Genomic DNA, 26,454 nt, shown 5'->3' on the forward strand with positions numbered 1-26,454 from the left:
CTTTTTGTTTTATAAGTTTTATATCTTTTTGCTTTCTTGCTCAGTGGTTATATTTTGTTTTAGGGTGTGAGTTCAAAGGTCAGAGGCTTGGTTTGGTTCAATTTCATTTATTGCTCACTGTGGTTTCACATCACAATTTAAAAGAGCCCAAAGATGATGCTTTCCTGTCTTTTTTTTTAACCATATCTGAAGATGCCAAGCTTTTATAACTTTTTCCAAAAAGGCTTTCCCTAAAGGAAACTGGAAGGTTTGTTTTATATTATTTAGGTCATTTAATCAGAAAGTAAATCATCTGTCTTTGATCATGTCCTTGCCAGAAGATCCGTAACTCATTAGTGTGCTATGAATGAGGCTGGATTTTAAAGCAGGTGTTGTTAAGTGCAATCAGAGCAGCTTTATTAAGCTGCAAATTGTCTTGCGATGACAAAGGAAGTCAGATTGGTCCATGCACAGTTAACCTTTGTCTATATGCATGACTTGGCTGATTAAACAGCAATTGATAATGACCTTCAGTCTGGCAAAGCCGGAAAAAGGTGATGCCTGATGTTGGCATTCATTGTATGTGATGTGAGTGACAGGCAGGCTGTCCCTTTAATTTAGAAATCTATAATGCAATTTCAAAATTAACTAATATCACAGTGCAATGAGCAACTAATTTATGTTTATTAAACTGATATTTTGGAGTATGTGTTATTTCAGAGTAGAGGCATTATTGAAGAAAAAGAGAGTCAACTTCAAGTGAAAGCAGCATTGGCGAGCGATCCTTAGTAGCTAGGAAAAGAAGTCTGTGGAAGATCAAGGACAGTTGTTTTTCGGAGATTATTAATTTATTTAACAAGCATACTGAGCTCCTAATATGTTGAAGATCCTGGCCTGGTGAACTCAACACAGGCGCTGGTTCTCAGGAGCTCACAATAGGGTGACAGACAGGAACACCAATTTTATTACAATTTATTCAGTGCAACAGCAGTTTATCATTAGCACGTGAGAAGAATGCTGTCATTCTCGGGACTTCAACCAATTCCAAACTGTGGAGGCAGAATAGAGGGCTGTGGGGGAAATTGTAATTTGTTGAGTGTCTATTACATGCTAACTACTTCGTCCGTGTTACCTCATTGAACCTCTGCAACAATTCTTAGGTAAATATTTCACTTCACAGGTGAGGAAACAGAATTTCACTCATGGGTTGAGTTTTTTGCCCAAGGTCAGACAACTAGTAAATTGCATAACCAAGATTTAAAATCAAGCTCTGTTCGTCTCCAAAGACCCGCAGCATTCTGTGGAAACACTCAAGATTAATGAAAATAAGACTGAATAGCAAATTTGTGTTGTGTGTGCTCTGCATGTGTGTGTGCATATGTGTATGTGTATTCTAGTTTGATTGTTGCCTGGTTTGGGGTACACAATACACAGGCCACATAGTCTTGAAATCAAACAACGGTTTCTGCCTGATGATATTATAAATTTCCCCATTTTTTGGGCAAGTTCATCTTCATGAACAGACATTTGATGACTTCACGATTTGTCACAGCATTCATCCTTTGCATTTAGAAGGCTTTACAAGTACCCTACTAAAATATAAATTGTCCAGAGACGTTCGTAACTTGAAGTTTTGCTAATGCTTACTCTTCCTAGCTTGCGGTTAAAGACATTTTATTCCAGGCTGTGTTAATAGATGTGCCAAGAAAAAAGCCTATCCCAGCTCAAATAGGTTTGTTTAACTGTTAAACAAAGTTAGAGAGGTTTCTTTCTTACTGCAGGACCTTTCAGAGCCTTTAATATGCTAATGGGCATTGTGACTTTCCAAGGAGAGAATTTGGTATTGAGCATTTCCCAAGTTTTCTTGACCGTGAGGCTCTTTGTTCTTTGAGCACCAATTAACACTCACAAGAATTAGTGTGTGCCGAACAGAGTAAATCCTCGCTCTATAAAAAATTAGCATCCAAGTTACAGCATAGAGAAAGCAGACAAGAGAAACAAAGATGAAAGGACACCGACACAGGAAATGGGACAGCTCAATGATCGGTTTACGTTTTTCACAACTCTGCTAGAACTTCTTGTGAGTATTTAAAGGCTGAAAAAAATTAGTGAATGGTATGATCACATCTGGCATAAATATAAATGATATTCATCTAAGTTCCTAAATCAAACATCAACAGTTACAAAGAATATTGGTTGAGTTTTCCCGACTCCTTCATCTCTCCTGAATAACACTTGAATGAGCTGTGCTTTTTTAGATTACATAAAGGGAATCAAACGATTGATTGGGGCAAATGGAACATGAGACCTTGAAATAAACTATGTAGATTTACTAAGAGTTGACTAAGATCCATGAAAGTATAAATTATTTGCAGCTTTATTAGCTGTATTGTTCTGGGTCAACCCTGGTTGCATTTCAGAAGCATCTTTCAAAAGTATACTTTAAAAACTACAACCCAAGAACAAACCCTCTGATGCGCAGTCAGGGTCAAGTGTCAATTATTACCTACTAGGGTAATATCTCTTTGGTCCTCTCTAGGGTCTTCCACTTTTTGTCTTTGGTCTACAACTTTCTGTTTCTCCCCAGTGGTCATCCCACTGGTTTCTTCCTGTTATCAGTGCTAGGAAACTAGTTAACATCAAATTCTAAAATTCTCCATCTGCAAGGGCAAAACCTTAAATTACAGATTATGTCTGCCACTCCAAATCAATTTGTGATATTATAATTGTTACTCCTATAGTACTTGCTGCTCTTGTCCCTTTACTGCATTAATCCAAGTATCACAGTAACCGTGGGACCTGACCTGCTGTCCAATTCCCCCTGAAGCCTCTGGAAGGTTTCCAAGCATGTGGATAGTGGTATCATTGCCTGGAAATGCCTCCTGCTCAAGGGGAAAGAAGGCTCATTGGAAGACTGAGAATTGCTGTATTTAAGAAGGTAACAAGTTCACTTGCCATCACTTCATAATTATTTTTTTCCGTTCAAACGTTTTCCAGACTTCCTCAGAAGACCACTTAGTTCTAGCCACTTTAAATAAGTCCTATTTCTTCCTATTCAATCTATCACTTTTGCAGCAAGTAGATCCCAAAATAATAGGTGATAAAAATGACAACTGGCAGTAACAGCAATGAGGCCACCTGTTCAGCCCAATGACAGCCTCAACTGACTTTCACATACAGGCTGGTAAATCAGCAAATAGATAGTAGTGAAGCCTGGTCATTTGGACATCTGATGAAACAGGCCTGGGGTGTGACCCAGAAGAAAAGTTTTGTAGGACAGAGGAGGAGTTATCCAAATTTTCCTTCAAGGTCGTTCCTTTCTTTTTTCGGATAATAAACAGGTCTGAATAAGGATTATTTTACAGGTTGAGCAATCACAGATTGTGACTTGGATAGGCAAAAATTATTCTGGGGAAGAGGATAAGAGAAGCACACTTGGGCTGATAGATGTTTCAATTTCCCCGAGGAAAGAAATGCATTTACCAGATTATAATCATTTTGGTAAATTACATTTCAATGCTGAGTCATCTGCACAGCAGTGAGGTGGTCCCTGCCCCTTTGAAAGATAAATTGTGCAGCGGTATTACACAAATCTCTATATTAGAACTGGAATGAGAGGAACTGTGAAAGGAACTTAATACATGCAGGAAAACTTCTAGCTTTTACAGTTATCTTTTAAAGAGGAAAATGAGTCCAAAGATCTTAGAAAGAATCTCCAGGAAATATTCGCACTGGAAGCAACACTGCTCTAAATGACTGCCTTGTTCTAGACTTCACAAAATTTGTGCATGTGACCATCAGATGGATAAGAAGGATGCAAAATTCAAAATGGCATCTCCGAGGCTCATTCAATGGAATTGAATAAAATTATCGCTATTTTTCTGCTTAAGTCTACTCATCCTCTTGATCAGTTTTTTCACTTTACAGTTACATGAGAAGCAGTGGGACACACTAGGCTAGTGGGTCTCAAAGTGTGGTCCCCAAACCAGCAGCATCAGCATCATGTGGGAACTTGTTAGAAATGCGAATGCTGGGGTTCTATCCCAGACCTATTGAATCAGGAAGCGTGGCGTTGGGGCTCAGAGAGCTGTGCTGTAAGAGGCCCTCGTGTGATTCTAATCCAAGCTGTAGTTTGAGAACCTCCCTTGTCTGAAGATCTCTGGAATTAGGAGTCTTTGCAATTCACCAAATTAGCTGGGTGAACATAGACAAATCCTCTAACTTCTTGGTATTTAATTTCTTATCTACAAATTCAGGAGTGTGGGTTTCATGATTTCTGATTGTGTAATTCTACATTGTTACTCACACATTAAAATTTAAATTCCACTGTAATAGCTCAGTGTTGAAAGTTTAGGCTCTGAAGACGAAAATCATCTTTTAAATCCTCACTCTACCCTAAGAGCTGTGTCCTCTTGCTTACGGTTACCCTCAGAGCCTCAGTTTCCTTATCTGTAAATTGCAGCTAATAATAGTGCTCACATCAGAGATTTTTTGGAGTTAAATGAGATAATGCATCTAGAGTGCTTAGCGTGGTAGTTGGCATATAAGGGCTCAACAAAGGACGATTTTTGTTATTTGGAAGTAGAGCTCTGAAAAAAAGATGCTCAATTTTCAAAGTCATAGAATTAGAAAAAATATTTCCATCTGAAGCTCAATGAGTAAAGACTGTAAGTTTCAGAACAAATGGGCCTGTTCAGCTTCAGCTACTTGTGGTAACCAATTCAGGCTATTAGAAAACTTATTAGCACACAAGACTTCCATTCTTCTATGGGAAAAAAATGTGTATTCTTTTTTTTTACGTTATTTGGTTAAACTCCAATTATTTTAAAACATGGAGAGGGATTTGGTGAAATTTTAGTGGAACAATGAGATGCTAATATAATGATGAGTTTTTTTCCTTAACAGCTTGCTTGTTTTAGTTTGGTCCAAAAAAGAAAACACAATTGTTTGCACTGTATTTGCAAACAATCAACAGGGAAATCATGCATTAATTGTTCAGATGAAAGCATGATGCTGCTCATATTTATCTGTGTTTATCACGGCACCAGACGGTCTGATTGGGAAAGTGCTTCGTAGTAGGAGAGCCGGGTTCGCAGCCACTAATAGACGCCTCTTTAACGTGAGGTGCTCAGTATCAGACGGGCTTTGTTGACCTTGTTCCAACGCACAATGGGTCTGTGTGGAGGACTGTGTGCAGCAGCGCCTAGGCCTCTGTTTTAGTTCTTAATTTCTTTCACAGCATCAAAAGGCTTTTCTATTCAAAAGCTTTTCTTTTACTCCTGAGCCTCCGCAATTGAGGCAGAACTGCAATCTACCAGCAGCAGCCTTTGTTCTGGTCTTTCAGGAGGCTGGGGAACAGTGTGAGTCCTTCCTAATTAGCCTGTGGACCAATGAAATACTCCTCCAAGCCAAGAGAGGCTGCAATCCCACAGCCCAAGTGGCAGAAAAGGGGGGAAAGGCCTCCTTAATTAAGGCCCAACAAAACCGGGTAAAAAATGGTATTTTGCTCTCCGTAAATGTCTTTTTTTCAATCCCTGTAAATGTTGGCACATGCACATACTTTTAAATTGTGCCTTCACTTTTGCCAATGTACTGTCACTCTGCTTTGGCTAAAGATTGCAGAAATCATTGGCCCATAAGAGTGGAGGACGCGGCAGTTTAGGCTGTGTCCGTGTTTGCATTTCACAAGAGGCACAGGCTGTGCTAGAGACAATGAGCTGATCATCAGGAGATGGTCTCCACTTGTGAAAGTGATCAGAACAGCCACCCCTCACAGGCCTGGCATTTACACAGGACATTCACAAATATGATTATCCTGCTGATGCCACATATGTATTAATTTATTAGTCTCTTCTGTTACCTGTCTGTCTTTTATGTCTTTCAACTTTATCACATTTATTTTTAATGCAGTGACCTCTTTGGTGACTTAATACATTCAGGTTAAGAAGCCGGTTTTGAATGTGGCACTAAGGTGCCATCATTCCGGTCCACTTCTTGGATAGGTCCTAACTTTACACTGCCACGCTTATCTGAGTGATTAGGTTTTGCTCCTTTATTTTCAAACTGAAAATACTTTCCCCCCATGTTAAAAATTAGAAACATTCATTGTAAAAAAGAAATGTAACACAGATAATCATAAAAAATGCTTTTTAAAAAATCATGCAAAGGTTTAGCCACCACAGAGATAACCAATATTAATACTCTTTTTTTTTTTTTTTTTTTGGTGAAGCAGTCTGTCTGTATATTCCCATGAAAGTTTATACAAATAGAATGTCTTCATACACACTGTCTCTTCACTGGACAATATGTGTAGATATACGTTTAAGTCAGTAAATATGATGGCACCATTGTTTCTAATTGATGTGTATTAGTGTTTTGAAGAATAAAAAGGCCATTGTTGAACACAACTTTTGTGTTTACATCCATTTAATATCTGGGTGGATTTCTCTGAGTGCCTTACAAAATTAGAAAATTTCAAATTCCCCTTTAATGAAGGTTTTTATCTTCTGTAGGTTATATAGTCAAGATAGAAATATGTATGATGAAATGGAATAATTGCATGTATTTTATATTATGGAAGACAGAAATATACATAAGCATGAACAACATTTTTATTTTTAATTTTTCATTACACAGAATTATTTTTCCAACAGGACCACTGCAGATAATTTACTTTTAGTCTGTGAATATCAATGCTTTCTTGAAAGCTTTCTTTCTTTGTGAAAATCTCAAAATTGTTTGGTTTGTTTTATAAGTAGCCTATGTCTATACAATACCAAAGGTTCAGTCAATTCACTATAAAGTTAGTCAAACATCAAAATGTTTGGTAGATTTTGTTTGAATTGATCATGAGCTGGGCATCAAGTTGACACGGTCTGAGTAAATGGGCTCAGAGAAGAGTGGAATAACTCCTTGATTTGCTCTCTGAAGTTTATCCTAAAATATATATGCCTCTAACACAGACAATATAATAAGAAAAAGCATAATATACTGGGAGAAAGACTAGACTTAAAAACAGACTTCCTAAAATTCATTGTCTCTTCTCACAGTCACTTACTGCTTCCTGGCCTCAATGTGATTACCTATAGCGGGAGGAGAATGTCTCAGGAATGCTGCAAGGATCCAGCATGATCATGTCAATAGCTAGTACTTCATATTTCAAGTACATTCTGAAAAGATCCTTGGAGTACCTGCTATGTTTCAGGCTTTGTAAGAAGCATAAAACCAGTTTCAATTGTAGAGCATATCTTGGCATACAGAGTACTTTCAGAAATATGATATTTTTTGCTAAAACTCTGAGTCATTGCTGAGATTATCATCCCTATTTTACAGTTGAGGAAATTGAAGTTCAGAGGCAAAATAATGATTTGAAGCCTGCAAAACCTGTTAAATACCAGAGTTAAAACTCAACCTCAAGTCTTATTCCCCGGTTGGGTGTTTTCTTTTTTTATCCTGTTTCTGATGAAGATCTTGGAACAACACAAGTGTCTTCGACACTGGATTTAAAGATGGTTAGACCATCTCATGAATGAAGATGTGACAGTTAAACGCAGTGTAAGCCAGGGGAGGTGTTTCTTTAAGCGATGAAGCTGATTTAAGCAAATTCATGGTTCTTGGTGATCCACAGAGGAGCGCTGCTGTGGAAGAAGAATGTAGAGTTTCAGAAGTGTGGAATAGAGTTTGAGGTAAGATTTGGACATCCACAGAGAGATATCAAGCAGGGAGGTGGAAATGTGGTTGAGAGCTTGGGAGCGGTGCTCAAGTGGAAGTTGCATGATGCGGGACCCATGCATCTGAGGCAGCACCTGGAGCTGTTGGCATGGGTGAGGTGGCAGTGACAAAACTGCCTGATGCTCACCTATATCTGGAGGTAAAAAGAGGAAGAGCATTTGAGAAGAAGTCTCAGAAGCAGTGCTCAGAAAAGGAGGAAAACCCAGATTCTCTAGCACAATGTGGGGACGTTGGGGAAACCGTTTCAAGAGGGTGAGGAAGGCTGCGTGAAAGGAAACTGCCCACCATGGACCTGGCAGGGTGCTTGGTATAACCATGCAGTTAAACACTTTCACAGGCATGAGCTTATTTGATTCTCACAATTACCCTCTGAAGTCCACTGGAGGAAAACAGGACTGAAAATTTTGATAATTTGCCCACGATCACACATCTCATAAATGGCAGAACTGTCCAGTCGAGATGTGTCTGACTCTAAGGTCCATGCTCAGCCATGTTAAATCCATGTGCAGAAATTCATGGGAAATAAGTGAAAAGCGGGAAAGGAAAAAATTTTGAGACCGTTGGTACCTTCAAGTGATAGAAAGAGAGCTCTAAGGAAAAAAAGTAGTAAGGAAATCGAAACAATGATTATAGATTACTTTTTCCTAAAAGGTGACTGAATGCGAGGAAAGATCTGTGTGTCATTATCAACAAGAACATTCGACTATCTTAATTATTTCAAAACAATTCAGAAAAGTCTTGGAAATGAAGAGTCCATTGGAGGGGGATGACTTCTTGAGGTTCAGTTCAATAATCGACTTCATCTTTATATGAATCTAAAGAATATTATCATTTTAGTATTAGTTTTTCTGTCTTAATATTAAAAGATAGATTGAGGCACATGAAAATTTGCAAGACTTTATGTGAGGAAACATAGATTCCAGTTGGGCAGCACCAAATCATGGAGTGATTAGGAGTGCTCCATGGGGAGGAGCTAAAGGAAGAGGCTTTCATAGAGCAGATGCAGAAGCAAAGCAAGAAAATTAATTTGATTGGCTATGGCTTAAGCAATTGCCTTATTTGGGAAAGGCTCGTTGGCTCTTTGCGGTTGATTCTTCCGAAGAAGTTTCACTTTCTTAACCTTGAGGCATTCATAGGCATTGACTGTGGCTTAGGTTTCAGTTTGCTTATGTAGGCTGCCAAAACATTAGAACCACCTCAGTCTAATGGCCTCCTTGTTTAACTACTTTAACAATATTTAACAGTTATTTTCTTCCTGAGTTCCCTTTTTTGTAGTACAATGAGCAGTTCAATTTCTTTCTGCTAACAATCTTGTTTTTCTTCATTCAAATATTGATCTATAAGAGCCTCTTCTTCAAGTCATTTTAAGATTTTACATTACTATTCTTATCCAAGCTCTTAAAAACTCACCTGATTTTGAAACTCAGGAACTTCCTGCAAGGTTGGTGTTGATAAGATTCTAAGAAAGGATATATGTAGAGTGGAGTCACTTGCTCTGGTGTGTTTACTGCATCAGTGATAGGTTTTGGTGGCTGTGAATCAAGAGGAAAAGACACGTCTCAGTGGCAGAGCAAACTGTGGACAGTAATAACGCTCCTTCCACAGTTTTCTTCGGCACATTTCTTCTCATCAGTAAGTCGGCCCAGGGTCAAACATTGGATTGGTGAGCAAGGGCCTCAGCAAACCTGATCCAAGACTGCCTAATGCAGGAGTCTGTGTAAGTGCCATAGAGCCCGGAGGCCTGGGTTGAAGTGATGCCCAAATGCTTTCCTTGGAAGAGTCGCATCACCTGAAGATGTGATGACAGAGAGAAGTGTGGCAAGGCTGTGAAGCCCGTTGAGATTATGGAGCAGTGTTCTAATGTGATCTTACAGTCATGGAGTTACCTCCCAGCTAGCGAGAGTATGATGAGTGAAACTCTGCCCTCTAATGCCAAAGGTAAGGCTGTCAAGTCCTGGCAAGGCAAAAAGAGTTATCACAAGAAATTTGCCAAGAAAAACATGGTGGTGGGGCCCACTCTTACATGCGCAAATGTATGTCAGCCTGTGGCAGAAGGCAGAGGGCCAAAATGGGTCATGTGTAAGCTGCTTGAGTAGCAGAACCATTTCTATGGTATGAGGTTCTGGATGTGTTTGGATTAGGTAGATTTTGTTAAAGCAAGATCATTGTTTATTTTTTGTTTTATCAGAGCTAATTTTATTTACTTTTTATTTAGTTAGTTTTTGGGGATTTTCACTTTATTTTTTTAGTGTAATTTTAAGTTCACAGCAATATTGAGGCGAAGGTACAGACATTTCCCATATCCCCCTCACCCCTACACATGCATAGCCTCCCTCATTATCGACATCCCCCACCAGAGTGGTACATTTGTTACAACTGATGAATCTATGTTGATACAGCATTATCACCAAGAGTCCATAGTTTACATTGGGATTCACTCTTGGTGTTATACATTCTATGGGATTGGACAAATGTAGAATGATATATATCCATCATTATATAGCCGTGTGTCACTTAATAAAGGGGATACATTCTGAGAAATCTGTCATTAGGCGATTTCGTTGTTGTGTGAACATCATAGAGTGGACTTACACAAACCTAGATGGTATAGCCTACTGCACACCAGGCTGTATGGTACTAATCCTATAGGACCACTGTCACATATGTGGTCCATTGTTACGTGGTGCATGGCTGTAGCATCATATGGAGTATTTTCACTGCCCTAAACATCTTCTGTGCTCTCCCTCTTCCCCCCTCCTTCCACTCCAACCTCTAGCAAACACCCATCTCTTACTGTCTCTATAGTTTTGCCTTTTCCAGAATGTCATATATTTGGAAACATACAGTATGTAACCTTTTCAGATTGGCTTCTTTCACTTAGCAACATGCCTTTAAGGTTTCTCTATATCTTTTCATGACTAGATAGCTCATTTCTTTTTACCACTGAATAATATTCCATTGTCTGCATATACCACAGCTTATTTAACCATTCATCTACTGAAGGACATCTTAGCTGCTTTCAAGTGTTGGCAGCTAGGAATAAAGCTGCTATAAATATCCATGCATAGGGTTTTATATTAGAATCATAGGATTTTGTTGTTGTTGTTTATTTTTTTGTTTTACATTTTGGTTTGTGTTGTGTTGCATTGTTGTGTTGTGTTCCACTTTGGCCCCTCTTACGCATGGGCTTTCTGTATCTGTGTTTTTGTGTTTTGGTTTTTTCAAAACCGAGAATAACATTTTTATCCAATTCACAATCAAAAATGGGAAGCCATCCTATCATTCCCAAATAAGAAAAAATGAAAATAAATTATGATTTTCAGCTTCAGGCTTGAGTCAGATTGGGCAATGGTGCATTTGTTGTATCTTGCTGGTTCCCTTTAAATTGAAATGCATTATGTGTAACAAGAGAAAAAGATTAATAATAAGGCAGCAAGCGGCTAAAGGAAGGCCACACTGACTTCTTTATTATGGTCTGTCAAAGTAGTAATTGATATAAAATGTGGAAATACTGCTAGAAATTTGTGAGAGAGACCAGAAGATATTTCAAGATAGAATTAGACATGCGTTAAGAAAAATATTAGGCTTAAAACATTTCAAAAGGGCCATTTTATTAAGTGAGATTTTAATTTTAACAGTTAACTCTATTGACATTTTTTTGCCTACTCTAATATAATTCAATTATGAAATTATAAAGAGATGGTTCTAAGGCCGTCCTCAGTGGTGCACCTTGTGGTTCATTTGACAAGTCTTTGTATCCCCTCAGAGACTTTGCAAAATAGATACTCAGTAAATGCTTCTTAGACAATAGCTACGTACAAATGTATAATGAGGGCATGGCTTCATTGCGTGGCAGTCAAGATGAATATTGAGGCATCTCACTTCTTCCCACCACTTGTATTTCTTTTTATTTCCTTTTTTTCTTGTATTTCTATCTCTGTCCCTTTTTTCTCTCTCCTTTCTATCCTTCTTTCCTTCCTTCCTTCCTTCTTCCCTCTTTTCCCTTCTTTTGATTATTCCTTTTTCTGCTTCCTTCTTATCCACTGTCCTTCTTTTCTTCTTTTCCTCCTTCCTTATTTTCTCTCTTTCCTCTTCTCTTTTGTTTCTTTCTTTTTCCACTCCATGTCTTCCTTTCAAGTGCTTTTTGTTCATTTGCCTGTAATTCACTTATTGGTCTCCAAAACTCTGATGGACATCAAGTAGTGCCACTAGGAACCATGGGGGCTAAGGGGTGTCCAGCTTGCTGGATGGACCACTCACAATCATAACTGGAGTGACTGACATTTCCATGGCTGTGTTAGTCTGGATTGAATTTTGTATAATCACTCATTGTCCTAGATTCAAACATATTTGCCTCAGTGTATTCCGTAAACCATTGACATTTGGATAACTATCCACACTGGAATTCTGAAGAGATTATGAAAATTGAAACAATATGGGGCAAAATAACAGATTTTACAGAGGGTAAGATTCTACTAATGGCACAGTGTAATCTATTCATTGTTTTGTGGTCCTGTGTTCTCCAAGGAGCATCTGAAATCTATGAGGTATTTCTATATCGATATTTACATTGGTCTCTCAAAATCCCTCTGGAGACGTTAGTTGCGAAATAGATCAAGGTCTCCCTTGACGGCACTCTGTTTGCAGCAAGTGCTCTGGGAGATTACATTTCTCTGGCTTTAGTCACTGAAGTCCTGAGATTAACATTCTCCTAGGAGGGTAGTCACTGTCCTTGGAGAGCTTGGCCTGTGCATTTTGAATTTCAAAGGGCAGGGAAAACAGCTAATAATTTACTCAAAAGCTCACAGTCAGGATCTACCCCAAATAGCCCTAGTCCTGCTTCTTACAATTTCTTTCTCTCCCCTTTCTGCCCCTTCTCTTCCTGCCACCTTCCGAATAACTTGGAGCTCCACTGGTTCCTCAGAGGGCCAAGCACAATGCTAACCACCTAAGCTTTGAGTACTTAACTTCTTAACCCTCCCACTGAGCTTCATTTGCTGCACAGATATATACGCCTCTTCCCAATTTTGTTTCTCAGCAATAATTAGCCATAATGTGGACCGCAGTCCTAACTTTTATAATAGAATCTATGTTCATTCTTCTTAATTTGAAAAGCAGTTGAATTGGATGCTTTATATTTCCTTTTCTCAAAAAAAATCTCCACAAACAAAATCAAGCTAATTTTTACTTACGTTGGGAACTCAGTTTATAACTCTTCCAAGACTATCTCCCCTTCCTGTCACAACCCCAGTTCGTAATTCTAGGTAGAAGAAAATTCATACTCATGGTATACTCTGATCAGTGCTGTACAGTACAACTTTCTGTGATGATAAAAATTGTTCTATATCTGCATTGCCCAATTCAATAGTCACTAGGCATATGTGGCTAATGAACACAGCATATGAACTTTTATTTTTTTTCCTTGTGAAACAAAACCCTAGTAAAATAGAAAGAACAGATTTATGGATAGAAGAAAAAATAGTAAATCTACCTTCTAGTGACACCCAGTGCAATGGGAAAAAGTCTAGAAACTGATATTTTTCAATACGGGATTTCCATTAGGATTTGATGAATAAGGAAATAGTAACCAGCAGAAAAGTGATGAGTAACAGAGTTTTTACAGAGTTCAGAGAATAGGTCCAATTCTCAGCTGGTTTTGGTAAACAATTAAAAAAATTCAGTCAGAGCCTGATAATTTATGTTCAACCATTATTTTGATAAATTTAATCAAATCAGCTTGTGTATGTAAAACCGAATTTAGGAACTATGGAAACCTTGTTAATTTTGTAAATAATAATAATACATTGTGGAGCCATTTGCTAAGTACAGTTTGCCATGGTGCAATGTATGTCTGAGACTCAGTAATGGCACAAAGTGACAGAACTGACAGAGATGTCAATACTGTGTAATTGGTCCATCCCCAAAACTAAATCCAATCTAAGCGCAAAGGCATTTCTGACAGAATTCTGGAAGTTGATTTATCCCCGCTGAGCATGTATTATTGAAATTTCAATGACATGCTTGATGAAATAAAAGGCTCTGAAGATGCATTAGTTTTAGCATGGGAAGGCTCATGGTGTCCATTAAGTTACACTCTTTGAAAAGGAGTATCATTCATCTTTAACACTCAGACTTTTCCAAGTAACAGTGGGAAATTGAACTGAAAGCCTTAATGGAGTAGACATTTTATGAGCTCATCTACAAACTCTAGTTTTGCTTGTGAGGTAGTTGAAACGACTATGGGTATGGTGAATAAAGATGGAAATAAGACTAGTTAGACTCCCATTTTTGTGGGGCAAGTCATTCAACCTTCCCAGTATCAATTTCCTCGTTTGTAAAATAAAAAGTAAACTAAATTAGTGGTTTACAGATTTTTACATTTCATCGTTGAGTAGCAGTTTAAATACATATTAGGTACTATATGTGATAAGCATTGTCAAACTTTTAGTTATGCCAATTAGAGACAGTGGAAAGTGCCATCTACTCTCACTGTGATTTCATAAATGATAAAAATGGCCGTCCTACTTTGGGCACATCACGAGAAGACAGGATTCTCTGGAAAAGACAATAATGCTGGGAAAAGTAGAAGGCAGCAGGAAAAGAGGAAGACCAAATAGGAGATGGATGGACTCCATAAAGGAAGCCACAGGCATGAGTCTAGAGGAGCTGATGAGGGCTGTTGAAGACAGGACATTGTGGACGTCACTCATTCATAGGGTGGCCAGGAGTTGGAGAGAACTTGATGGCACATAACACAGAAGAAATTTTAGCACCAAAAAAGTTGTTAAACCTAGCTTTATGAAAATCATTCCCTACATAGTTATCATTTTTCTTAGACTTTTTCCCTGATCAGTATGGGTCTCTGGAACACATTTGGGAACCCCTGGATCTTTACAGCCCTGGTTTTTTTTACTTGTCAACCAACAAAAATTATTAAATAGACCTAGTCTCTGATCTCTGTATTACTCAGAGTCAATTACTTAACAATTTTCTGCCTTTTACTATTTCCTTATTTGTCAAGTCCTAATAGAAATCCCATATTGAGAAACACCAGTTTCTAAACTTTCCTTCCTATTGCACTGGGTATCATTGGAAGGTAGATTTACTATTTTTTTTTTTAATCTATCTGTTCTTTCATATCTGTTCTTTCTTACATACTAAACTTTTGACTAAAACAGCAACAAAAAGCCTCATACTTATTTCAAGTGCTCAATTGTTACATGTGGCCACTGGCTGCTGTATTGGACAGTCCACAGTTCTAGAAAGTTCTTTCAGACAGGGTTAATCTAACAATGTATATACCAGAACATGAATTTTCTTTTTTCTACCTAAAATTACTGACTAGAGAGGTTGAGAGAAAGGTGAGGATTGAAGCTTGAGACAGTTATCAACTGAATTCCCATAAAGGTCAAAAGTAGCTAGATTCTGTTTAGGGGATTTTCTGAACCTAGATTTTTATGGTCATGCTTAGCTTTGACATTCTTCTAGCTACTTCTTTCTGCTTATGTAAGAGAGCAAGGCTAAACATTTTCCGATTTTGGTTTCTTGAAACCTAGATTCAGATCCAGTCCCGGGTTCCAATATTTTGCGGGAGTGAAGGATTTTTGGAAACAGCTGCTCTCTTTGGAATACCCTGCTTTTCTCCTTCCAGCCCTCCACCCCTGCTGCCTCCCAACCCAGTCTCCATTTACTCAGTCTAGCAGGCAAGCCCGCCAAACGGCCTCAAATAGGCTCCATCTGCTCGCTACCTAATCTCTATTTAAATCAAGCTAAGTAAACACTTTTTCTGGGAAAACTGGGCACAGTTCTGCAGTGGAATTGTATGGAAACATCCCTACTCACAGTTCCTACAGCATTTGTTTCTGGAGCTTGTTATTCTTTAAGGTCTTTCAGACCATGCTGTAATTAGCACTGCAGTTTTGCTTATTTTTAAAATGATTATCTACCCAACAAAAAAAGGAAAGGCAAAGCTTGTGGTTATTTGGTTAATTTAGTCAGTGGAGTCAGCCACAACAGATAATTAAGGCTTCTTTTTTAAAGAAATCATTCAGAGAATGAATGACTCTGTTAAGTTACCTGCCTTGGTCTCATCCATTAGATGGTGAGCGCTCCATCTAGCGCTGTCTGGAATGAAGATATCTACATCTCTGTTATCCTCCCCACCCGGCCTTCCCATCCTGTCCATCCCACTCCCCCTGAAAGCCTCAAGGAAACTGATGTCACTGGTTGTTTCAGTGGTCAATGTGAAACCTGAAACTATTTTTCTGGAAATTGCAGGGCTCTGCCATTTCTAAATGGATGGGAGGGGAAGTGTGTCACATCAAAATCGAAGAGTAGTTAGCCACTGTCAAGAAGTGGGACTAAGGGCTCACAACTAATGGATCTTGAATTTCAATTTTCCACATATTTATTAATCACAAAATGGTTCACAGAAGGTCATGCATACATATGTGTGTGTGCCTCAAATTTTTGCACAGATTCTTCATGGTAGCCTCTTCTGGTGCCTGGGAAGACAGAGTCAGTTTTAGTGATTACAATGTAACCTCTTGAGAGGTTTATTTTTTTTTAACTTTTAAAAAAAACCTCCAAATTTTATATAATCCAAAAACCATAGATGATTTTGTTCCTTACTTGCTGTTTTCTTGAGAAGTTTTTCTTAGGACCTATCCAGATTCTGTCTGGTCTCAAAGGTGCCTCAGTTCTGCTCTGGGCACATGTGGTGTGGTGCTCTCTTAAGACCAACACTTCAGGGTATTTTAGATAGGACTGGCAAATCTAAGTTGATCAGGCCCATTTTACTTCTGATTTTTCTTTAGTTTTAGTTCCTTCTCTACATGTAGTCTGCTCCCTAACCAGTTATTCACATACTCATGGTCTATTAAGATAACTGTTCTATTTTAACTTCTTCTTCTTCTTCTTTTTTTTTTGCTGAGGAAGATTCACCCTGAGCTAACATCTGTGCCAATCTTTCTCTATTTTGTATGTGGGTTGCTGTCACAGCATGGCTGCCAATGAAAGGGAGATGTCCATGCCTGGGAACCCGAGCCGCTGAAGTGGAGCGCACCAACTTAACCACTAGGTCACAGGGCCAGCCCAACTTCATATTTTTTACATTCAATGTTCCTTTTCAGAGATCAGAACAATGGTCCTGATTATTGTCTCTGGTTATTCCACCAACAGCAGCTTCAAATCTTCTCTAAAATCTCTCTTTGTGCCATTGTGGGTAGGGTGTCCCAGTGACCTGGTTTAGCACCATGTCTGGAACTTCAGGTTATAGATATAAACAAAGATATTGTTTCTTTTATTTTATTTGCTAGTAGAGGTATGCTTAATCAAAAGAAGACTGATAATTCCTTACACATGAATACCCTCTCCATTCTGGCACCGAAAAAAAGCATAGACTTTATAGTTGATCAGAGGACTTGGCCCCAGATCTGACCCTCCATTTTCTGGCTGTAAGACATGGGATAGATTAATTAGCCTCTTTGAGTCCTCTATTTAAAAAAAGAGCATAATAATCTATAACTCATACCACTGTGGTTGAATCAAAAGAGAGTGTTCCCTGAGGACTAGGACTGTCTTTTCCATCTTGGTATCTCCTCTACCTAGTCCATTGCTCAGAAGAGGGTAGGTACTCACTGAAGTGGCAGTTTGAATGAATGAACATTAGCGAAAGGATGGATGACTGAATTAGATAATAGATGTAAAGATGCTGTATGTCTTTGCAGTTAAAGAGAAGTTTTTTGACCTTATTAAAACAAAAAGGAAATGCTTTAGTGTAGAGGACTGAAAGTCTTACTTAGAAATAGAAGGCCATCATGGTTTTAAGCACTTTTGTTTCCTAATTAACACCTAGAAGCTAGAGTCTAAATCAGTGGCAGACTTGATGACAGTCTTTTCAAAGTATTTCTTAACTTACTAGTAATGTCAACAGCAACAACAACAATAACGATATTAATAGCAAAGCTTAACAGAGCGCATACAATGTGCTGGGCACTCTGCTAAGTACTTTATATGCTTTATTTCATTTTATCTTCAAAAATGACCCTCTGATATAGGTAACAGTATTTTCCTTAGACACAGAAAGGAAAAATAACATAACTAAAACCACACAGCCAGCACAAGGCCAAGCCACTGCCAAACCACTATCTCCTTGTGATCAGTTCAAAGTCACACTGTAATAGAATCTTTGGTTTCCTGGTCTCGGTTTCTTGATAGGAACAACAGGAGAACATAGACCATGGCCTATTCAACTTTGAGTGCTTAGAATCTAGACAGTTTCTGGCCCATAGTAGGCACTTGAATCTTGAAGGAATTAATTGCTGATTCAGCCCATGGTATACATAAACTTTGTTTTCAGGCATCCCAAAGAGTTCAGTTCAAGGAATGCTGCTTTCTCTTCACTTCCTCCCTCACTCCTCTATCCCAGCCCACCATCCACAGCACTCCCCCACATCATTTAACCAATCCAACTTGTGGCTGTTTTGGCAAGGTCAATTTTTGGAAATCTCCAGTCCAATCTAAGTTATAATGGAAAAAAGAAAAAAGAAAAATAATGAGAGGTCTACAGTATGTCTCACTCTGAAATTATAGACCATATCCAGTATTTTCTTTCTGTTTTTTGTACTTCCTTTTTTAATTTCAAGTAAGAGTACAGGAGGTAAAGTCTCACGCTGAGAACTCCTTTTGGATCATGATTTGTGATGTGTGTGAGTTTGAGGTGCGTGTGCTTATAGGGGATATTTTGTCTCTTGTGCCACAACTCACTGACAAGATCTATTAAATTGCATTAGGATGAGAAACAGCGTCTTTCCTAATAGCGATCCAGCCTCTAACCCGGGAAAGGAATCAGGACTATTTTGGGGAGGAGCTACCTTCAGCCTTCTGATGCTCTATCCTCAATTTCTTTTTATAGAGTAACTAGATTGAGCAACACCGTTGTTTGCTGCCCCTGGGAATGCTGTGTTCTGTCAACCATCTCCATAGCTCTCTACAGGTCAAGGTCTTCTGGCTGCCCCTCCAACTTCGCCATTCATTATGAAATTGTGCCTACCTGGCTTCTTTTGTTAAGCACTTCCACCTGGCCCCTGTTGTTCATGGGACCTTATCATCTTCTTGCTATGAGGAAGCCAAGTTCTGTAAGAGTGTCTCCTACCATCAGTCCACACCAATAGAGAATAACCATCACTGAGCATCTCAGTGATGCTGGTGCCACTCTCACCAATGCGCTTTTTATCACTTTGGTAAATGGAGTATCCTCTAGGCCATCTCACAGAACAGAGGCGGCTAGTGGGCTCTCCAGCTTTATCCACTGTATCCAGTCTAACATGCCACTTTTCTGAGCCTTTCAATACCTTTTTCCACTGTCAGTCATGGCAGTCTGGCATTTCTACTTCACCAAACATGGGCCATCACTTCTTATCACTTCCAAGAGCCAGCTTACCTGCACATTTGCCCAGGCTCTTGGGGTCCTTGCACCAGTGTTGAATACTATATCATGGAACAGTGCAACCATACTGACAAAGTTCGTCTTTTCTAACTTTATGTCTTGCACCTTTGATCAGCTTCTTCAGTAGCTTACCTACACCCCTGATTAGATTCTGCAGCTTCTTTGTTCTATAGTCCCTTTCCTCTTAGCAGACTTAGGGCTTCCTCACCTATATTATGTTTTGGCTTAGCTGCAGTTATTCTTCTGTGTACAGGAGGAGAGGTGGAAGTATATCCTGAAAGGGGTTCATGGTGTCTTGCCAAGCAGGGCGTTCACCACCATCTACAAGCAAGGAGCAAGGTGAGCTAGCCTTTCATAACGAGGGTGTGGACCACTTGTCTGGAACCAGAAGACACAGAGAGATCTGGGAATTCGAGATTTTTTTTTTAATACATTGACCCAGACCTCCCCATCCCAGTTTCAAGGTCTCACTCTTTCCCAGTTAACACTCTGAACTTGGTTTAGCTTAATTGCTTTGATTGAGAATTCAACCTTCTCTCGAATTCTGCTACTCTTCTAGTTCAGTTATGGGCCTGATCTTCACCTTTTTCTGCCCTCTGGTCGCAGGATGAATGTCTCTTTATTTGCTGAAGAGAACTTCTGGCTTTCACACTTCATCTTGAATTGTTAATTCATCATCCTCAGCCTATCATCGACTTTCGCCAGTGCATTGGTTCCCCAAGCAACAATCCTCTATTCATTCAATAGTTCTTCACGAACCACTTCACCAAACTACTCCAAGGCTAGAGACACTGCCCTACCAGTGCATTCCTGTCCACCGTTATTCCATCCTAGGTCACCAGTTGTGGAAGCTGTAACAGCTGTACTACAGCATGCCAGGACTATCATTACTCCACTAACTACCTAAGTGATGGGGTATAGATTGCCAATCATCCAGCTCCAAAATTTCATTTTAGTTTCTGCTTCCTAGTACCACTCCTGGTACCCTGCTGCCCATAAGATGCCCTAGCAAACAGACTCTGATATAGACGTTTGCATTCCGGAAGTTCACTGGGGATCCCTCCCAGGAGCAACACCTGTGCGTGAGTGAATGAAGCAAGATTGTGCGGAGAGAGAAGTCGAATTTGTGTTGCAGTCACTTCATAAGCCTCAGATGATCTCATAGTAAGCTCTGGAGCTGGGATAGTTCTTCATTTTTGTGCCACTTTAAGGCATGGGAGCAGGGACTTTACACTCTTACTTCAACCAGGTGCTCCTGGGAAATGTGTTTGACTGTAGGCAAGGAAGCCCTCTACAGCTCAGAGCAATTCTGGAAGAGCGAGCATCCAATACTCCTAGCAGCTGGGAGGAGGAGGGGCAGTCCTGAAGGGGGATATGGGAAGCATTTGACGTAATCCACTTCATTCGCTTGTGGATTCCTTTAGGAGGCAACATGTCTCATTCATATTTGTAAAGCCACCTCCTAGCATGGTACCAGGCATACAGTAGGTATAAGATAAATGTGGTTGACTCAGTGCATGTAAGTGGGATGGTGAGGGAAGGAAATCAACTACAAGAAAGAGATACAGTTTAGGGATCTAGACACACTGGATCTGAGAGGCCATTGTGACTTTTTTGTGTAGATGTCCAATAAACATTTGGATGAATGAGTATAAATCCAGATTAGGAGTCAAGGTTAAAGCAGTAATTTGGGAGTTGTCAGAATATGAACATTGTTGGAGTTCTTCCTCACTAACAGAACTCTAATTTTAAAATTAGAACACACTATGTTTTCCAGTGTCCTTAGCTATGTGACAGGGTTTTGGCTAATGAAATGTAAGTTCATATTATTAAGTGGAGATTCTTTAAATACTCCTAAGAAGGATGACAGACTCAACTGGCTCTCGTCCTTTTCCTGTCTTCCTACCACCTGAATATTTGCAGATTTTGCTGTTGGAGCTGCAGCAGCCATATTGTGATTGACTCTGAGAGAAAGGCCAACAGACATCAGCCATAAAGTCCTTGAGCCACTACACTAGCTCAGGATGTCCTACCTGTCATATGAAAGAAAAGTAAATTCCCATCCTGGGCACACCTCTCTTTTTTCATTCTCTTATAGCTATAATGATCTTGGATAAGATGACCACAAGAAAAAATTAGAGTGGGAAGAGCAGATGCTGTCAGAAACTTTGAACTTTGGAGAACACTACTGTTTAAGGAGTGAAAGAAGAGCAGCCCATGAAGACCAACAAAATAACAGACATCACTTGCAGATGCAGGAAGAAGCCATGAAGAGAGTAAAATCACTGAGGACAAAGGAGTAATCAATATTTTGAAATTCAGCAGAGCAGACCAATAAGAGTCAATATGTGTCCATTGGATTTGGTATTTAGGAATCGATGTAGTTTAGTACATCAATAGAGAAGGCAATTGAAAAATTCTTATTGACTTTGCTTAATACTAAATTGCTTATGATGATTCATTCATTAAACAAATAATTATTGAGCACCAAGCAAGTACAAGGCACTATATGTACAATGATAATCAAAACAGACCGAGAGCTTAGAGTCTCATAATTTATAAAGACGCTTCCCACTGGCTATGAATGAAAGTGTGAGCATTTATAGCTTTGGGTTATTAAAAAACCTTGTTAAAATTTGATCATGAAGTCCATTCAACAAGGGCTATTATACAGCCTACATTACACTGTACTTTTCATATTGTCTTATACATCATGGAAACCCAAATCTTTTAACCACATTACAGATGCTTAAAGCAAGGGTAGAACTTATGGGTGTGTCTTGGGGGAGAGAATTATGAAATTGGGTCATAAGTCAGCTACACCCACTCAACCAGATGTGATTGAGTTTGTGCTCGTCCATCTGTATTATGTGAATAACTGAAATAATGGAGAAGGGGGCTTGAATCAAAGAACACATCTACACATGTCGATAACAGCAACAGAGGAATTCCTAAAAAGTGTTTTTGAAATGAAATGAAATAGGCTACCATCAAGATGCATGTGAAACCTTCTAATTTTTTTTTCATTTTCATTCTTTTATCTATTATGTAAATAGATAATTTGAAGGTTTGAAAAATCCAAATGCATAGCTAGTGGCACATCACAATAACTTATCTTCATTCTGGCAATTGTTGGAATTCTCCTATGGTTCATGGTAAAAAACACTTCATGGAGTAGGTATAGCGGTCCCATCTCGTTATGGTGTGTGCACCAAGACATACCTCACTTCAGGGGGATTGGGTTGCTGGGCTTGAACTTTTTGACAGAACGAATGGATTTCCATTCTTTCCCCAGGCCACCGCAGCTCTACGGCTGGTAGCACTGTCGATTTAGAGGCAGTTACAAAGCAAGTCAAAGCAACAATAGCAACTGGTTATTACAAGTAGAGAAATGAAAGGGGTTGGAAAGATAAAAAACATAGGCCAGAAAATATATATTATTTGCACACTGGATTTGCTAGATATAGATCAGAGTGGACACGAGGAGGGATGATGACAAAGAAAGATAAGATTTCAACTACTCCTAAGTACCTGTTTGAGATAGATGAGTGAGAATTCTGTCTGTTAGGGTCACTACAGTTTCAGTTTCTAAACCTCCTAACTCAACAAGAGATTTCCCAAAGGGCTTGGCAGAGTACAAATGTGTTTCACGAGTTTTGGAAGATTCTGTTTCCTCAAGATATTTTGTTGTTGTTGAGATGTATGGAAAGCACAGAGTCAAGGAAAGTTACAGTAGACAAATTTGTTAATCATTATTGACCCTTTAGACATGTTTAATTCAGTATCTATATGAAATTTCATTGAGCACTGGAAATATGCAACATAGGAAGAAGTATTCAGAGAGGGATGTTTAAAATGCAATCATAGTTTGGTATGATATGCTCAACCTGAGTAAATGACTAAGACATATACTATATGAATTATATGCTACATGTATAAATGACAAAAGTCAGACTAGATTGACCTAAAGTTCTTTTTAAAATATGTATTTCCTTAACACAATTTAGCAAAGAGATTCCTTTAAGCAGAAAAAGTTGGTGAAATACCTCTCTTTAAGCATATTATGTTTAGATTTAGGCTGGTTTGGGAGACTTTAGGAATGCATTGGTGATAAGCCTATAGAAAAACAAGCAGGCAAACAAAATAAACAAAAAAGACAATTATTAAGTTCAGGGAAAACAAAAAGAGTTGCAAGGAAGGAAAACTAATCCTGAAATCCCAAATTGCTCAGATGTGAGTGGTGTATACATACTTGTAGTAATGTAAATACCACATACTGTTCTACTCAAAATACTCTAGAATCTTGTCTGTGTATACACAAACACACACATGGAGTCGAGGTCAATAAATAATGCTTAAACTGAAAAGAAAAATACCAATATAGGCACACTACCAAGAAATATAACTGTAAAAACCAAGATAGATAGCTACAATTTTTTAAAGTGGTTGCCTCTGGAGAGCAGGAAATGGGGAGAAGGGTGGTATTTGGGGACCGCTGTTTGGGGACTGTTGCTCAACCAGCTCTGGAGAAGAACTTGACCCTTTAAAATCTATAAATATGTGATTTTGATAAAAATAACTACTTAAATCTAAAAGTGCATGTCACATCACAGCATATAATTTAAAGAACCAGTGTTTATATGTGTATTTGAGAGGACTTTAAGGGTTAACGACAGTTAATAATTCTTATTTCTGAGGAATGGAATGATAGCAATGGGGAGAGCAGGAAGAGGACTTTGATGCACTCCAGTAGGTTTTATTTTTGAAATGAGCATGCATTATTTTGTCAAAGTTAAATTTCTATATAAAAATTTATGTGAATTAAAAATTAAAGTACAACATACTGAGAATTAAAATTTATATTCAAGCATATTTGTGTGAAATCTTAAGTGTTGTACATGAATTTTGAAGCTCAAATTACCTGAATTACCCGTTTATCACTTGGAGACTTTGGTTTGGGGAAGATATAACCTTGAGCTATGCAGGAACAAAGTCTGATCAAGTGGCATATTTGATGAGGTTAAGTGAAATCGTTGCACATAAAAGTATGTTGTATAAACAAATTCATGAATTAAAATACCTCAAAAAGCAGTGGGCAAATAGTAAACCGAAAATGAGCAAGTGGCAGCCCAGAGACATACTCTTTTTTAAAATTACCTGGAACTATTTGGAGCCTTCCAGAATTGATTATCATTCAAATACCTACCTAGATAGATAAATGTTTGGCTACTGTAGGTCTTACCATGAAGTGTAATGTTTAAATGAAGCTCACTCATCCTGAATTGAGATTGTCATAAGGGAAACATATGTGGTTGATTAGGTTGGTCAAAGAATTGGTTGAGTACTGCCAAGTTTCTTGCTTTGATCCCCAAGTGGGCTGCTTGGCTTGGTTCTATGCCTTAGCCACCGACTATACTTCCAAACCCAGCAGTCTTAGAACTGAAAGCCCTTGGCCACAAAGGGGATTAGACAGGAGAGTGTAGTTAATCCATGCAAATCCATCCACACTATCAGACAAAGAGTTCAAATAATGTCTCATGATGTTAGGTAACTGAGAACACATTTTATGAAGAGACAACATATTACTATTTCAGTGTAGATGCTGCTCTACTCCTGCTGCCATGGTCTGCAGCTCTAGAACACTTCTGGCTTCTCTAAGGCTAGGATACTTAGAATCTCAAAAGTGGAAGGGATTCTACAGGTCGTTTGATCCACCCCTCTGCATGACGCAGAATTTTTCTCTACTGGAAAAAGTAATTTAGTCTCCACTTGATCATTTCCATTGGTCTGGGGGGGGGGGAGTCTCCATCATGTCAAATGGTTATTCATTGCATTGTTGGGCAGTGATAGCTGTTAAAAGTTCCTCCTGGAAAAGGGAACCCTCATACATTACTGATAGGAATGCAAACTGGTACAGCCACTATGGAAAACAGTATGGAGATTTCTCAAAAAACTAAAAATAGAAATACCATATGCTCCAGCTATTCCACTACTGAGTATTTATCCAAAGAACATGAATTCAAAAAGATACATGCACCGCTATGTTCATCGCAGCATTATTCACATTAGCCAAGACTTGGAAGCAACTGAAATGTTCATCAAAAGATGAATGGATAAAGAAGATGTATATATATATATACACACACACACACACACACACAAAAAAACACTGGAATACTACTTAGCCATAAAAAAGACAAAATTGTGCCATTTGTGACAACACAATGGACCTTGAGGTGTTATGCTAAGCGAAATAAGTCAGACAGAGAAAGACAAATATCATATGATTTCATTCATATGTGGAAGAGAAACAACAAACAAACACATAGGTAAAGAAAACAGATTGATGGTTACTGGGGGGCGGAGGGGTGGGGATAGGGTGAAAGGGGTAAAGGAGCACATATGTATGATGACAAAAACTAGACTGTTGGTGGTGAACACAATACAGTCTATATAGAAGCTGAAATATAATAATGTACACCTGAAATTTACACACTGTTATAAGCTAAAATGACCTCAATAAAATAATTTTTTTAAAAAAGTTCCTCCTGTTGATGGGGCCATTGATGTTAGTTTTGCTCTTTGGCAGAACCCTGAATAATTTTAATCCTTCTCTAAATTGTGGGTAGACAACATGTGCCCTCTTATGCTTTTTCTATTCCTGACAAACAATTTCTTGAACCATTTCTCCAAAGGCCTGCCTTTCATCTTCTTTAATATTCTTTATGATCTAGATATGTCCCAGTTTGTCAACGTACAGTACCCAGACCTGAATACAAATCTCAAGATTTGACTCGCCTTGTGTAAGCAGGACTATAACATTCTTGCTCTGTACAATTTCTTGCCTGTATGGTTCTATGAAGAAGCACAAGAAAGAAGAGCCGTTGGCAGCTCCAATCCCAGTGTGGCTTATGTTGGCCTCCTGAATCTTACCCTGAATATTACCCTGGCCTTTCCTCTGAGGTGTAAAAACCACTAGGGCAACAAATCAAAGACCAGATTGAAATACTGGGCCAATTTGTGAGTAAGTGAATAACTCTGCTAGTGGCTAACAAATTCTTTTGTGAGTCATGTGGTTTTCAAATTACTGCTATCAAGAAAATTGAAGGAGAACCTAATCCAGTTATCAAAGGACAGATCATTAGAAATAAGTTTTTTTTTATGATGGATCCCTATGCAATTATATAACTCAGAAAATGTAAAAGGAATTGAGTGATATTTTAATAATAAAACTTCTTCCATTCTCATAAATTTATTTATGCAAACAAGTTTTCTTAGTGCTTACAATCATAAAA

The 26,454-nt window shown here is 38.6% G+C and overlaps 1 long non-coding RNA gene across 1 annotated transcript in view; it reads left to right on the forward strand.

Moving 5' to 3' along the window:
- The window catches only part of LOC139076702 (uncharacterized), a 31,486-nt gene extending 9,883 nt beyond the window's left edge, over window positions 1-21,603 (forward strand). Inside the window, exon 3 of the long non-coding RNA XR_011528590.1 lies at window positions 21,258-21,603. This is a non-coding gene — a long non-coding RNA (uncharacterized lncRNA). The remainder of the gene's footprint in view (window positions 1-21,257) is intronic.
- The last annotated feature ends 4,851 nt before the right edge of the window (window positions 21,604-26,454 follow it).

The sequence above is a fragment of the Equus przewalskii genome, chromosome 17 (genome assembly GCF_037783145.1).
Source record: "Equus przewalskii isolate Varuska chromosome 17, EquPr2, whole genome shotgun sequence".
NCBI lineage: Eukaryota > Metazoa > Chordata > Mammalia > Perissodactyla > Equidae > Equus > Equus przewalskii.